At 36.1% G+C, this 15,498-nt stretch overlaps 1 protein-coding gene across 1 annotated transcript in view; it reads left to right on the top strand.

Annotated features, from left to right (window-relative positions):
• Nucleotides 1–1,349: 1,349 nt before the first annotated feature.
• LOC111057593 (homeobox protein abdominal-B) overlaps nucleotides 1,350–15,498 on the top strand; it is a 162,795-nt gene continuing 148,646 nt past the window's right edge. The window contains exon 1 of the mRNA XM_039433905.1: nucleotides 1,350–1,552. The gene's annotated coding sequence lies outside the window, so the exon portion shown is untranslated. The remainder of the gene's footprint in view (nucleotides 1,553–15,498) is intronic.

Raw genomic sequence — 15,498 nt, 5'->3', positions numbered from 1 at the left:
TGTATTATTCGTCAATCTAGATGTCTTATTCCTTCAATTATCCATCCTTAATTCTCCATTAATATAATGTTTGAGAATGATATTACTTTTCCATCTTCACATGGATTCAATTCAGAAGACATAGCTACACTTTCTGCCGGTTGCACAACAGCCGGTTGAATTTTAACCATGATTTATTCCACGTTTGGTTCACGTGGTTCACACATGAACCATGATACTAATATTTGTAATATAGCTCATGAAGCGGCTGAATCCAATGATAGCCTGTCGTGGCATACAGGTAACTAGAACTGAAACATTCAGGATATGATCTGAGCAGCCCTCTACATTCTACTCCTATTAAGAAGGGATGAAATGAATGTTATTGGAAGAAAATATGATAGATTGACAGGTGTCCATAAAATGTGTAAGGAATGTCTCTATGAAATTAAAAATCATTTGTAAGAACAAGATAAGATTAGAGGAGACAAGAAGAGTTATTGAAGAAGGAGCATTCATTTGATAAATCTAAGGGCCCGGTTGCACAACAGCCAGTTGAATTTAAACCGTGATTAAAATCACGAGGCGTTTTTGAAAAGACGCTTTCTTTGTTTGGTTCTCATGGAATTAATCACGATTAAAATTTAACCGGCTTTTGTGCAACCGGCACAAGGTAATCTATTCTGTGCTCTTTTGTTGTTGAAAGGCTGATGAAAATTGGAGCGAACTTCATTATATTTATTACAGGCCACCATGCCATTAGACTATGAACAACAATAATTTGATTTATTATGCAACCTGAACTATAGTTAATACGGGTTATGTTGTATTATAATATGGGGCTGTAAATCTATCTCGAAGAGTGGACAGTGTTGTAATAATACATATTATGTATATGGTATATATGTATAATAAACATCAATAAGTATGGGGCATGGTATGTGGAGTAATATGGACTAAAGAGTAGACAGTGTTGTTATATTTATATAGTAAACATGAATGTGTACAATGCTCGCATGGTTGGTGGAACATTATCGTATAACTCAATATGAATATGCATTTGTGGATATATTTCCACGTTTCCAACTCCAGACACTATAATCCCACAATAATAACTCGCTAGCCGACTGTAGGCACAAGCAGCAGCCTTGTTGCTGGCTTCGTATAAGGCCGTGATGTTTTTTTATTTCTACCTAGAACAACTGTGGCGCGGGATCGCCTGTGATTGGTCGAGCCGCCCGTTGCCATAGCAACACGGCCAAGTCCCCTCCCCTAACGACTGAAGCCCCTGTCACCCCACCACACCCACCCTATGTAAACTATGGGCCATATAGTAGTCATCATGTCAGATATGACTTCAGCCACAAAATATGTCTGTTCATTTGTTTTATCAAAAGCTGAGTCGGAACGAGGCTAGACAAAAACGGAGTCCGGGAGCGGTTTTCTAGTCGTTTAGCGGAAAAATTCCGCCGGTAATTGATTCAAGATTCAGCTTGCTGAAGTGCGTGTGTTGGAGTAAGAAGTTTTGGAAGCAGATGGCTGATTAACCTTCACCAGAATGTATACTGGCCACGTGAGTTGAAGATTTCATAAATCCTATTTTAATTGAACATACTATTATTATTCTTGTGGAACTACAACATAGTTATGATTTGATTGTACCATTGTTACAATGTGTTTATGTAGCACTTTATTTTCTAAAATACCTATAAACCTAGTAACTAAACAATAAAGTAAGCCAACTCTGTTACCTTCAACTCTGCAGCTTTGTTATTCAACAGAGAGGAGAGCATGAAAATGAATGAAAAAATGATTCAATCTTGGATAGGCTATATAAAAGCTGTATTATCTTCAACTTAGTTTGATAAGTTTGATCAAAACAAAGTTTAACAAAGTTGATAACTTTGTTATTCAACAGAGAGGAGAGCATGAAAATGAATGAAAAAGATGATTCAATCTTGGATAGGCTATATAAAATCTTTATCATCTTCAACTTGGTTTGATAAATGGCAAGAAAAACTTTTGATTAATAAAGAAGTGAGCTTTCATCAACTAGGCTAGTACGCCTATGAACTGGAGGATTTCCATTTTCTATGTGATAAACCATTCTAACTTCAACAATATTATCATGCAATGCTAGATATTTATGAATATCACATGACAGCAAGAAGTAATTTCAAAGATAGTTCATGCAGTTCTAGCGAAGATAAGGTTTAGTTAGAAGTTGTATCCTGCAAGATTAATCAGTTTTCTTAAAGCTTAGTGAGGGTGAAAAATAAGATGTGAATTAACTAGTTGGAATATTATCAAAGGTTGTATCTGGGTTGAATTTTTACTGAACCTATTTCTACCTCATATCAAATTCAATAGAAGCTTATAAGTGATAGCCGAATTCCATTTGCTACTCTCTACTCCATTATAACCTTCAAATGTTAACATATGTTAAGAAGTTTGTTCAAGAGCCTTTGTGGGACTTATTCATACTTTGCTCTATCTTAAAAAAATTGAACTATCCATTCCACTTATTTATTTATAATTTTTACAAAGTAGCACTGATTGGGATAGAAAAACTAAGGATACACCTTGTACCATTTCTTTCTCAAATTAGCAAGATAACATTTTAAATGTCCGAGATAGGGTTATGGTTTCTAGAATTTAGTCCATTTCCACTAAAAAACATCGAAAACTAAGAATTTTAAATTTTGATGGTTATAGATTGTTTAAGCTTGTTTATCCATATACCTTTCCCCTGCTTGAAGGTTGAAACCTTGTATAGTATATAATCACTTTGACTCTTACGGTTAATGTTTTCGTAGGTCCAGTGATTTGTTTTCGTAGTTTTTTATTGTTCTCCACACATGAGCATGCATACGATTGATATAGCCTAATCAACATTATTAAAAATATGATTCATCATCCGAGCTGATCGAGCAAATGAGAATTGATAATCAATGAGAGCAAGGTCACATAATTATCATCATCTTAAAAATAATTGGAGTTAAATTGAGTTTATGACTCATTCAAAATATCAGTTTGTCTGTTATGATTCTGAATGTTATTGTGTTTGGAATTTCACATTGTGTTCCTGATATTTGGAATTGAAACAATGGTCTATGTTTACTCATAAAACAAAAAACATTATTGTTTTTCTGAACTCTGATTTTTTGCTTTAAGATTACTCAACAGTCTTTGAAGTAGCCTTTATTAGACCAGCAAGCTAGTTTAAGAGTCTGAATCATAAATCTTGATTTTTGGCTCGAAAAGCTGGATAGAGCTATGAGTCAAGAAACATTTGAATTGTTTTGATTTATGATGAATAATTCTATAGACTGATTTTTAATCTAATATTGACGTATGAAGGAGGGCCTTTTTTCCTTTTTTATTATCCTTGAAATGCAAAATTTCTGAAAACCTTGTATATACGTCGACGGGCAATCAAAAAGGAACATACATGTCAAATTCATGAAAATCTATTACCGCGTTTCGCCGTAAATGCGCAACATATAATCATTTAAACATTAAGATAAATGCCAAACCGTCGACCTTAGACCTCACTTCGCTCGGTCAACAAATTGTTATTTTTTTAGTCAATAGATTAATGTTTACTCGATAACCGTGAGTTGGGGACTGACGACCATTGTTGGTGAATGTTGAGGAATAGTGGGGGAGAAGGTATTAGAGCGGGCAGCAATTTGGATTCACAATTTTGTCACTATAGAAAAAATAATTTTGCCTCTGGTCTCACAAACCGGTGGTTAAAGTGTTAACATTGAACCAGGAATTGAAAATATTTTTTCGCCCCACTTGGATGTAATGAGCTGGTTTTCGTGCATCATATGGAGGCCGAAAATGATTGTTTTCTGACCAGGCCGGTAAAATTTTTAGGGCTGTAAAATAACCTTGAAGTCAGACGATTCTGATTTGATGTGAACGTGTTTACAAAATAGTTTATGAAACGGAATCAGTTTATGCTTCTAGAATTGAATAAAGTCTTTTGCAATAAGATACTATCATATATTTGGATGAATGAAATACAAATAAGATATTATAAACTATTCAAATTCAATTTTCAGAGTATAATAGAATCTAACCTCAAACCTCATAGTACTTCGTTTATCACGAAACATGGTGAATAATTTTGGAACTACTTGGGCAATATCCATGGTGCTGAACGTTTCTACAAATAATTTATGAAACGGAATCAGTTTATGCTTCTAGAATTGAATAAAGTATTCTGCAATAATATACTATCATTTTATTTGGATGAATGAAATACAGATAAGATATATATTACAAACTATCCAAATTTGATTTTCAGAGTAGGATAGAACTTCTAACCTAAACTTCCCAAGTCGATGAAAACAAGCATTGTTGACGTTGACATTCAGATTGGCCAAATTTCAAGTGTGCTAAAACAGCTGATCAAAAAACTTTTCATGATTTGTGTTTATTATTCAATAATTGAAACATTTATAATAATTATCATCTTATTGTGTCATATGAAAGAATAAAAAAGTATAAACTCAACCTCCCACATAGTTGAACATAATCTTTTAGGTTATTTAGACAAATCAGAATAAAAAATAAAAATACTTGAACAATTTCCTGATATTCAGATTACCTCAGATTTGCTAGAGCTATGACCTTTCACTTCTGATTTCGGAAGTGCTTAATGAACAATTATTCTCATATATATATATATATCTATATATATATATATATATTATATATATATATATATTATATATATTACATTTGAGTGTTTCGCGGATGGATATATTATATGTAAAAGAATTAACCGGGTACATCCGTTTGTTTTGACTTACTTGAGTCTGACGTTTCGTCGCCATCGCAGACGACATCTTCTGAGGGTGGCGTCGAGATCCACACTGAGTCCTAGGTATTCTTTCTGGGTCGAAGAGCATATCTCCTACCCCCTCCCTCCACTTGCTTGTGCTGGCGCTGTTGGGTGAGTGAAATTCCAGGAAAGTTGTCTTGTTTTGGTGACAATGGTGCTGTAGCGGGTTTCATTGTACCAGGTACTGGGCGTTTGGTATTCAAAATTAACTTCCATAAGGGAGACACGTTGAGGCTGTCGTCTCTTTATTTAGAGAGCCTTGCTTTTCGATTTCCAACGCCTCTCTCACAATCCTGACTTGAAAATCTCGAATGCTGGCTATTTGTTTGGAATTCACGAAATTTATTGTATGACCAGTATTTTTCACATGGTTATATAGGGCTGAGGTTGATTGTTGATTTTTTATGCTTAATTTATGTTCATCTATTCTAGCAGAGATTCTCCTATTTGTTTGGCCTACATATTGCTTGTCACAGTTCAGGCAGGGGATACTGTAGACTCCTTGGTTTTCTAGCTCCAGTCTGTTGATGGTTTTTTTAAGATTTGGGAAATGAGTAGGTGGGGTTTGAATAATGGTTTGATTTTGTGGGTTTTTAATACTCTTCCAATTCTGTCTGTGGTGCCCTTGATGTATGGGAGGAGTACTGTTTTTTCAAAATATTCTTCTTTTTCTTGTTGATTCCCTTTTTTAAGTGGAGACAGATTTTTTCTATTGATTTTTGAATGATTGTAGTTGGGTAGCCATTGGATTTGAGAATGTTAGTCACTGTCTTTATTTCTTCTTCTCTCCTTTTTTCATTGGTGAGATGAAGAGATCTGAAGATTAAGCTGTTTATAACTGAGGAGGATTGAGCCGGGTGGTGATGTGATTGGAAATGTAAGTACCTGTTAGTGTGGGTGGGCTTTCTGTATACTGAATAGTTCAAACTTCCATCGGTTTGTCTCATCAATAGAACGTCTAAAAAGGGTAAAGATGACTCTTTTTCTATTTCTAGTGTGAATTGGATTTTGGGGTGTATTCATTTAGCTGCTGTAGAAATTCCAATAGTTTTTCTTCACCATGAGGCCAAATTATGAAAATATCATCAACATATCTTTTCCAGATGCTCGGTTTGAAAAAAGCTTTGTTCAAGGCTTCTTCTTCAAAATGTGTCATGAAAAGGTTTGCTATGGCTGGAGAGAGAGATGATCCCATTGGTGCTCCTTCAATTTGCCTGTAATATTGATTTTTGTGTATGAAATATGTGTTTTTCAAGCAGTGGCTAGTCAACTCTACTGTTGATCTAGAGAAGTGTTTGTTCTGTTTCATGATGGAGAGGGCTTCGTCGACTGGGATGTGGGGTATAGAGAGATAACGTCCAAGCTGGCTAGTATATCCCCGAGTTGAGAGTTATATTTTCCACCTGGCTGATAAAATCGTATGAATTCTTCACATAGGACTGGGATTTTTCTATTATGGGCTGGATAAGGCCGGCTAAGTATCTTTCTAATTTTTGAGTGGGAGAGTTAATTGCACTGACGATCGGTCTCAAGGGTGTGTTTTCCTTATGGACTTTAGGAAGACCATAGATTTTTGGGGATCTGCTGGATTTTTCTCTTGGAATTAATTTCAATTGGCTGTCTACATCTATGTCTGAGGCTTTGATTTTTGATTTTGTGATTTTTTCTAGGTAGGTGGTGGGATCTCTTTGAACAGGCTTGTAGGCTGCATGTTTGAGGATATTGTCTAGTTTTTCATCATATTCACTCCTGTTCATAACTACTGTGGCGTTACCTTTGTCGGCTGGTAGAATGACTATTGAGGGATTACTGGACAAGTGTTTCAAAGCAGAGAGCTCTGCTCTATCCAAGTTTGGTTGAGGAGGTTTGGATTTTTTCAAAATGTGGAAAACTTCCTGTCTTATTTCCTCTGCTTCAAGTTGATCTAATTTTTCAAGGCTGGGCTCTATACTAGATATTATTTGTTCATGGGGTAGATTTTTGGGGCAATAGCAAAATTGAAACCTTTTTGTAAAACATTTTCCTCAACTTCAGAGAGTTTGTAGTCTGAGAGATTATGAATATTCTTTTCACTGCTGTTTTGGTTGTTTCTATCCTAGTCTTTTTGTTCTTAATTGTAATTTATCAAATTTCTTTTCAAGTTTTTTAGTTTTAAGGAGGTGGTCTGTTTCTTTTCGAAAGTTTACCAACTGGTCAAGTTGCTGCCAGATAAGGGGGTGAAGTAAGTTGCTAAGGTTTATGTGGATCGTAATTAGCTCTGATTCTATGGTGCTGAGTTGTTTTCTAACCCGACAAATATTTTCAATTAGTAATGCTCTACTAGCTTTATGGAGGATACTATTGGTTTTGAAATTTTTTAAAAAATTTTTTTTTAAATTAAGCATAAAAAATCAACAATCAACCTCAGCCCTATATAACCATGTGAAAAATACTGGTCATACAATAATTTCGTGAATTCCAAACAAATAGCCAGCATTCGAGATTTTCAAGTCAGGATTGTGAGAGAGGCGTTGGAAATCGAAAAGCAAGGCTCTCTAAATAAAAGAGACGACAGCCTCAACGTGTCTCCCTTATGGAAGTTAATTTTGAATACCAAACGCCCAGTACCTGGTACAATGAAACCGCTACAGCACCATTGTCACCAAAACAAGACAACTTTCCTGGAATTTCACTCACCCAACAGCGCCAGCACAAGCAAGTGGAGGGAGGGGGTAGGAGATATGCTCTTCGACCCAGAAAGAATACCTAGGACTCAGTGTGGATCTCGACGCCACCCTCAGAAGATGTCGTCTGCGATGGCGACGAAACGTCAGACTCAGTAAGTCAAAACAACGGATGTACCCGGTTAATTCTTTACATATAATATATATATATATAATATATATATATATATATATATAATATATATATATATATATATATTATATATATATATGATATATATATATATATATATATATATATATATATATATATATATATATATATATATATAGTATATTTTTCTGTGTGGCGAAAAATAGCGTTCGCACCACGGGCAAAAATGTTTTTTCGCCCCACTTGGATGTAATGAGCGGTTTACGTGCGTCATATGGAGGCCGAAAGTGATTGTTTTCTGACCAGGCCGGTAAAATTTTTACGGCCTAGGGCTGTAAAATAACCTTGAAGTCAGCTGATTCTGATTTGATGTGAACGTGTTTACAAAATAGTTTATGAAACGGAATCAGTTTATGCTTCTAGAATTGAATAAAGTTTTGCAATAAGATACTATCATTTTATTTGGATGAATGAAATACAAATGAGATATTATAAACTATTCAAATTCAATTTTCAGAGTATAATAGAATCTAACCTCAAACCTCCTAGTACAGCGTTTATCACGGAACATGGGGATAAACGGAATCATTTTATGCTTCTAGAATTCAATAAAGTATTCTGTAATAATATACTATCATTTTATTTGGATGAATAAACAGATAAGATATATATTATAAACTATTCAAATAATTCGATTTTCAGAGTAGGATAGAACTTCTAACCTAAACTTCCGTTGACATTCAGATTGGCCAAATTTCAGTGTGCTAAAACAGCTGATCAAAAACTTTTCATTATTTGTGTTTATCATTCAATAATTAAAACATTTATAATAATATCATCTTATTGGTCATTTGGAAGAATAAAAAGTATAAACTCAACCTCTCACATAATGAACATAATCTTTTAGGTTATTTAGACAAATCAGAATAAAAATAAAAATACTTGGACAATTCCTGATATTCAGATTACCGTACCTAAGATTGCTAGAGCTATGACCTTCCTGTTTGCTTTCGGAAGTGCCTAATAAACAATTATTCTCATGTTACATTGTTTATTTTCTCTGTGTGGCGAAAAATAACGTTCTCACCATGGGCAAAAATGTTTTTCCGGCTCTCAATCTTTTCTAGTCCTCGGCCTACGGCCTCGGACTTGAAAACCGATTTCGAGCCAGAAAAGTCTCATTTTCGGCCCTAGGTGCGAAATATACTATTCCGGCTCTCAATCTTTTCTAGTCCTCGGCCTACGGCCTCGGACTTGAAAACCTATTTCGAGCCGGAAAAGTTTTTTTTCGGCCCTAGGTGCGAAATATACTATCCTCAGCAATCCTCTCAACTAGAAACTTTCAGCATATTCTCTTTCACAATACGTTTCATAAAAAACTGAATACCTCTTCAAATCTTGGAGTTGTACTACTTTCAAGTTGAGAACAAGTTAAGAATCATCATTTCAAAACTTCATTGGCAAAGAAGTTGTATAGTAAAGAAGATTGTACCCTCATATTTACTGGTTCACAGTAATCTTCCTACGCAGTCTGTTCATCGAATAAACACAAAAAGATACCAACAGTTGGTAGGACTGGTTGTGGGAGAAGTTGTCCCATATGGATATGAAACACGGCATTGTCACTGTTACCAACCATAAAAGCTTCACTGAGAAGTAATTGCTGCACCTTATCACTATGTAACTTGAATCATAAATCTCACTCATATTTTAATGGGCTTGAAGTCGCAGGGTACGGCTATGCATTAGTACTGATTTATGATTTCTCTAAATCCATTCCAAGTACTCTAAAAGTCCTCTCACACCAACTGAAGAATATTTCTTGATTTGTACCTGGGAGTTCGAACTACTCGCTAAGTTATTTCCTATCAAGAAGGACTCCCACATCTCGGTTATTTTTTGACCGAGCGAAGTGAGGTCTAAGATTCAAGTCGACGGTTTGGGATTTCTCTTAATGAATATATATTCATATGTTGCGCATTTACGGCGAAACGCGGTAGAAGATTTTCATGAAATTTGACAGGTATGTTCCTTTTTTAATTGCGCGTCGACGTATATACAAGGGTTTTGGAAATTTTGCATTTCAAGGATAATATGAAAGGAAAAAGGAGCCTCCTTCATACGCCAATATTAGAGTAAAAATCAGACTATAGAATTATTCATCATAAATCAGCTGACAAGTGATTACACAGATGTGTGGAGAAGCCAGTCTATTGCTGTATTTCCATAAGGTCTAATAAGTTTCAATCAGGTACTTGTGGACAAAGACCTTATAGATGCGTAGACTCACATGCAGCGCTAGTGTCGTACTTGGAATTGAAATCCGCCATTGAGGGGGCAACCCATAAGATTATTACATACCAATGCCACCAATGCCTTTGTGATCTATAGTATTACAATTATTATTTATATAATATCTCGTGCTAAAATAGCCCAATGGCGGCCTTCAATTTCAAGTAAGAGCTATCATTGGGAAGGCATAGGCATTGTGGTTCTATATCTCTTTAAGGTCTTTGCTTGTGGATGAGAATACAGCGTGAGGTCTACTGTTCACAGAACTACTAGTTATTGAGATTCCCACATCAGTGAACATGCCCGGTAAAGTGAAAATACTATCCTCATAAGTTTCAATGAGACTATTCATACTCGCTCGTCCAGGCTGAGTGGGGATAGTTCCATTAGAACCCATGAGAATCATATTTCACTGTGCCGGTCACTTCACTGATACTGATGAGGGATCCAGCTTTAGGGCTTTCTAATAGATGAGCCAGAGTAGTGTATATGGATATGGAGCGTCGCAACTTCAGACTACTGTTGCTGTGCTGGTCATGGGTTCGATTCTCGTTCCACGTGGCATTTTCTCTTCTCCATCTACTTTACTTCCCACACAAGTGTCATCATTTGAAAAGCTTCACCGCTGGAAAAACTTTGAGCAAAACTGAAAAACTTATCTGGACGTAATTGGCTGAGGGAAAAATAGAAAATCTACTCAGTGGCAGAGCTCATAAAAATGTAGAATCACTACACAACCAAACTGAGTTACACCTGAGGAGCATAAAAAATCCTAATTAGCCTAACGTATTGAATTCATCAAGTGGAAGAGCGTTCCCAAACAACTAGCATCTCATTACAACATGCAAGCCAGATTAATCTTCTAATCTATTTTCAAAGCGTCAAGATTTCAACGAATTTATTCCCTAGCTCAGTTTTATACATAATAAATTATAAGTCTGGTAGCTTTGATGTGACCGCTATTACTAATGGAACAGGCGGCCAAACACTACAGTCATGCTATATAGATATAGAATGTACTATACTATATAGATATAGAAACCATCTTATCAGTCCCCCACAAGACAGGCTACTTTTAGATATATCTATATTATAAGATGCCTAGTACACGAGTGGATGCTACTTGAAGAGTTAGAAGCCGTTCAACATCAGTCTAAATTTAAATAACTTACGAAAGATCGAGAGAGTGAGTAGAGGAGAATGAGTTTGATGCGAGAGAGAGTGAAAGAGGTTTAAAGAGGAATTGATGTTAGGTGCTGAGGAATTGGAAAGATGCGGGCTTGTTTATTGGAAATTGATATTGAAAGTAATCATGAATGGAGTTCTTTCATTTTTATTTCAAGCTGGGATAAGATATTGAGTGATCATGCTTATTTAAACCATTTATCATCTCTCTTGAATTCTTTATAGATAGATAGATAGATAATTTAGCAGCCACTGACCTCCTCTAAAAGGGGTAAATGGACTTGTCAATCATTTGAATTATTCAACTTGAATTGTGCATTTATAAAACAGATTGTTGAATGAAACATTGACATGTTACTTTGGCCTATAACATAGTATTGTAACCTGCACTCATTCATAATGATTAACTCCAAGAAACATCTATTCTGATAATATGTGATTGAATAGAACGTTTAATAAATACTCTATAAATCTACTAGATAATTTTTTATAATATTTATCTTTCCATTTCCTTTTTTACTTTCCTTGCACTAATACCATAGGTAAGGAGAGTATTGCTCTCCGGAACAAAATTAAGGTTCCCCAATTTCTAAATTTCTATACGTTTCAAGGTACCCCGAGTCCAAAAACGTGGTTTTTACTTTCCTTGCCCTATTACCATAGGTAAGGATAGTATCGCTTTCCAAAAAAAATTAAGGTACCCTAATTTCATGTTTTCTATACGTTTCGGTCTGTATGTGTGTGTGTGTGTGTGTGTGTGTGTGGTGTGTGTGTGTGTGTTGTGTGTGTGTGTGTGTGTGTGTGTGTGTGTGTATGAGTGTATGTGCGTCTGTGTACACGATATCTCATCTCCCAATTAACGGAATGACTTGAAATTTGGAACTTAAGGTCCTTACAATATAAGGATCTTACACGAACAATTTCGATCTAATGCAATTCAAGAGGGCGGCTAAATAGAGGAAATGTTTTCAAAAACAGGGGTTTTTGCGATTTTCTCAAAAACGGCTCCAACGATTTTGATCAAATTTATACCTAGAATAGTTATCGATAAGCTCTATCAACTGCCACAAGTCTCATATCTGTGAAAATTCCAGGAGCTCCGCCTCATCTATGCAAAGTTTGATTTTAGATTCCCAATTATCAGGCTCCAAATACAATTTAAACAAAAAACTTCAAGTGGAAAGGATTGAGCATGAGAAACTCTACAATTAATGACGAGTAACATTTTCACCTAAAATTTAAAATAAGCTCGAAATTTTAGAAAATGTTATTATTTCAATTGCAAACTGTTTTCAACTGTTGGTTCTATTAAATTATTCACTATGAAGAGATAGCAGACTTGTCTCCAGCGTTATTGTCCTGTCACCAGCTGGCTTTGATCTTTGAATAGTAGACTTGAGATGCGTGTGAACACTAGCGTCAGGTGATAAATTTTCATAACGGCAAGGAAAGTAGTGCTGATGATGCCCTCATGAACTCAAGCTCTTTGCGTGTGTAATAAGAACAATAATGATGATACGATATGAGTGGTTCTACAGCTTTTGGTGGGTTCCCAAACACCAAGGCACTGTTCCATGAGAAAATACAAGCTAATATTCTATCAATTTCATCATATTCACTTCAGGGATTAGGTTTATTAATAAACCTGTTCCGGTACCCATCTCTTTCTTGGCCTCCCTACATCTCTTTTCCCATTAATTTCCTATTCTAATAATCAGCTGATCACTTATATCATTAGTTTGTATTTTTTCATGAAATATGACCCATTATTCCTGAATTAATGAGAAGTTTAGTTCTCAAAGTAGCCACCCTCACAACAGGACTATCAGGCACATAAAGCTCAACCTATCTTATCGATAGCTTATCAGCAGCGCGACCAATCGCTTCAATGTGAAATTACACCAATGTGAAATTACACCAATGTAAAATTACACCAATGTGAAATTACACCAATGTGAACTTACACCAATGTGAAATTAGACTAGACCAATGTGAAATTACACCAATGAGAGCTTACACCAATGTGAACTTACTCCAATGTGAAATTACACCAATGTGAGCTTACACCAATGTGAACTTACACCAATGTGAAATTACACCAATGCGTAATTCCAATACATTTTATTCAGATAGCCTACCAAGTTTTCAGCCCCATTTTTATTCAGCACGTGTCCCGCTGATCTGCAGCCACCAGCAGAGCCACAACTCTTGCTGAATAATGCATTTTCCACATCGAGGGAAAAAGCGGTAGAATAAATTTTCCAATGCCAAGGGATATTGCATGGTTCTCAGTTTTGTTCTGTAGGGGGAGAAGAAAAACAGAGTAATATATTCATAATACGGACCTTCCCGTTTTCTTCTTGTCTATTTTCTCAGCTTCTTCTTCAGTTTCTTATTTATTTCTTCTCCTTTCCGTGGCCCTTGGAGAGCTGGTGGGTATTTTATGTTTTGCAACTGCTGGGAAGACAGATAAATACGACTGTGAGACCTCAGCTGAGCTCAACATGCATTTCTTCCTCCGGTCTGCCGTCTGTCGTATTTTTCTTGCCACATTCTTTTCCTCTCCTTCATTCTCTCTTTTTCCACTAATCTCTCTCTCATCTCTCTTTTCCATGTACTTCCTTCCCCATATACTCAACAAGCACCATCTATCCATCCCAGCGTTCCACCACTCTGATTCCCTCTCTCGTGTCTTCGATTCCATATCTCTACTGAATCTATCATTCCATCCTTCTTTAAAGTATCAGTATCTCTCACTCCTGTTCCAGTTCGATCTATTCTCTATCCTGTTTTCCTCCTCTTCTCATCACTCCTTTACTCTTCTTTAGAAAAAGAAGATGGAGAAGTAGAAGAGGAAGAAGAAGTAGGAATATCAGAAGAGCAGGAGTAATTGATTGATTGATTGAATAAAGTACTCAATCAATCAATTACTCCTGCTCTTCTGATATTCCTACTTCTTCTTCCTCCTCTTCTTCTCCATCTTCTTTTTCTTCTTCTCTCTCTTCTTCTTTCTCTTCTTCTTCTTCTTTTTTCTCCTTCTTCCTCTTCTCCTTCTCCTTCTTCTTCTTCTTCTTCTTCTTCTTCTTCTTCTTCTTCTTCTTCTCTTCTTCTTCTCTTCTTCTTCTTCTTCTTCTTCTTTTTCTCCTTCTTCTCCTTCTTCTCCTTCATCTCCTTCATTTCCTTCTTCTTCTTCTTCTCCTTCTTCTCCTTCTTCTCCTTCTTCTCCTTCTTCTCCTTCTTATCCTTCTTCTCTCTCCTCCTTCTTCTCCTTCTTCTCCTTCTTCTCCTTCTTCTCCTTCTTCTCCTTCTTCTCCTTCTTCTCCTTCTTCTCCTTCTTCTCCTTCTCCTCCTTCTCCTTATTCTTCTTATCCTTCTTCTCCTCCTTCTCCTCATTCTCCTTGTTCCCCTACACCTCCTCTCCTTATCCTCCTCCTCCTCCTCCTCCTCCTCCTTATCCTTTTGATAATCATTATCATGAACATCATCATCCGTCATCTTTCCTTAGTTTTTCTTCAACTTCTCTTCCACTTCTTCTTCTTCTTTTCTTCTTCTCTTCTTCTTCTTCTCCTTTTTTCTCTTCTTCTTCTTCTCCTTCTTCTTTTTCTTCTTCTTCTCGACACACTTCATTCCTACATCCTCTTTACTTCTCCCTCTCCATTCCTTGGTTTTCTTCTGTGCTTGCCGACCATACAACCTTCTCATGTCAGCCATCTCTCTTATCTCATCTTCCGTCACTCACTCATGTTCTCATCTTTACAATTCAAACGACTTGGCTCGCCATTCTTTATCTTCTCTCTGGCATCTCTGAGGCTGGTTTTTTTTCACACAGCTCGAGATAAAAATGGCGAGGAAGGCTTTAGAGTGTAACTGGACGAATGCTTAGCTATTGGAATATTGATCCAATCACAATCAGAATACTGATGTATTCTCTAAAACAATTCTATAAAACCTATACATTTGACAGAAAAAAAAAATTTCAAAGAAGAAAATAATTCATTTCACGTTGGTTCTTATGAAAGCGTGACAAACTAACAACAAAAATAAATCGATTCCTTGCAAGATTATTGAGCATTATCACTTTCCCAATATACAGAGTCTGTATAATAAGTAACCGGACTGACCTCAGGAAATTTTTTATTGGCAAAATATGTACAATTTTCCTTTAGAAATCTTCAAAGTAGAGTCGATAACACGCTGGTACCGGATTTTCCAATCCCTGAACGTTCCCTGGAAGTCGGCAGCCTCTATGCTGTCTAGAGCCCTCGTCGTAGCACGTTGGACGTTTTCCAGACTCCCGAACCGCGTCCCCTTAAACTTTGTCTCTTGCCGCGTTGTCTCTTGAACTTGGGGAACAAAAAAAAAGTTGT

This window comes from Nilaparvata lugens, chromosome 8 (assembly GCF_014356525.2).
Source record: "Nilaparvata lugens isolate BPH chromosome 8, ASM1435652v1, whole genome shotgun sequence".
NCBI classification, from domain to species: domain Eukaryota; kingdom Metazoa; phylum Arthropoda; class Insecta; order Hemiptera; family Delphacidae; genus Nilaparvata; species Nilaparvata lugens.
Note: the sequence above shows the minus strand (reverse complement) of the source record. Positions and strands in the feature narration are given on the sequence as shown.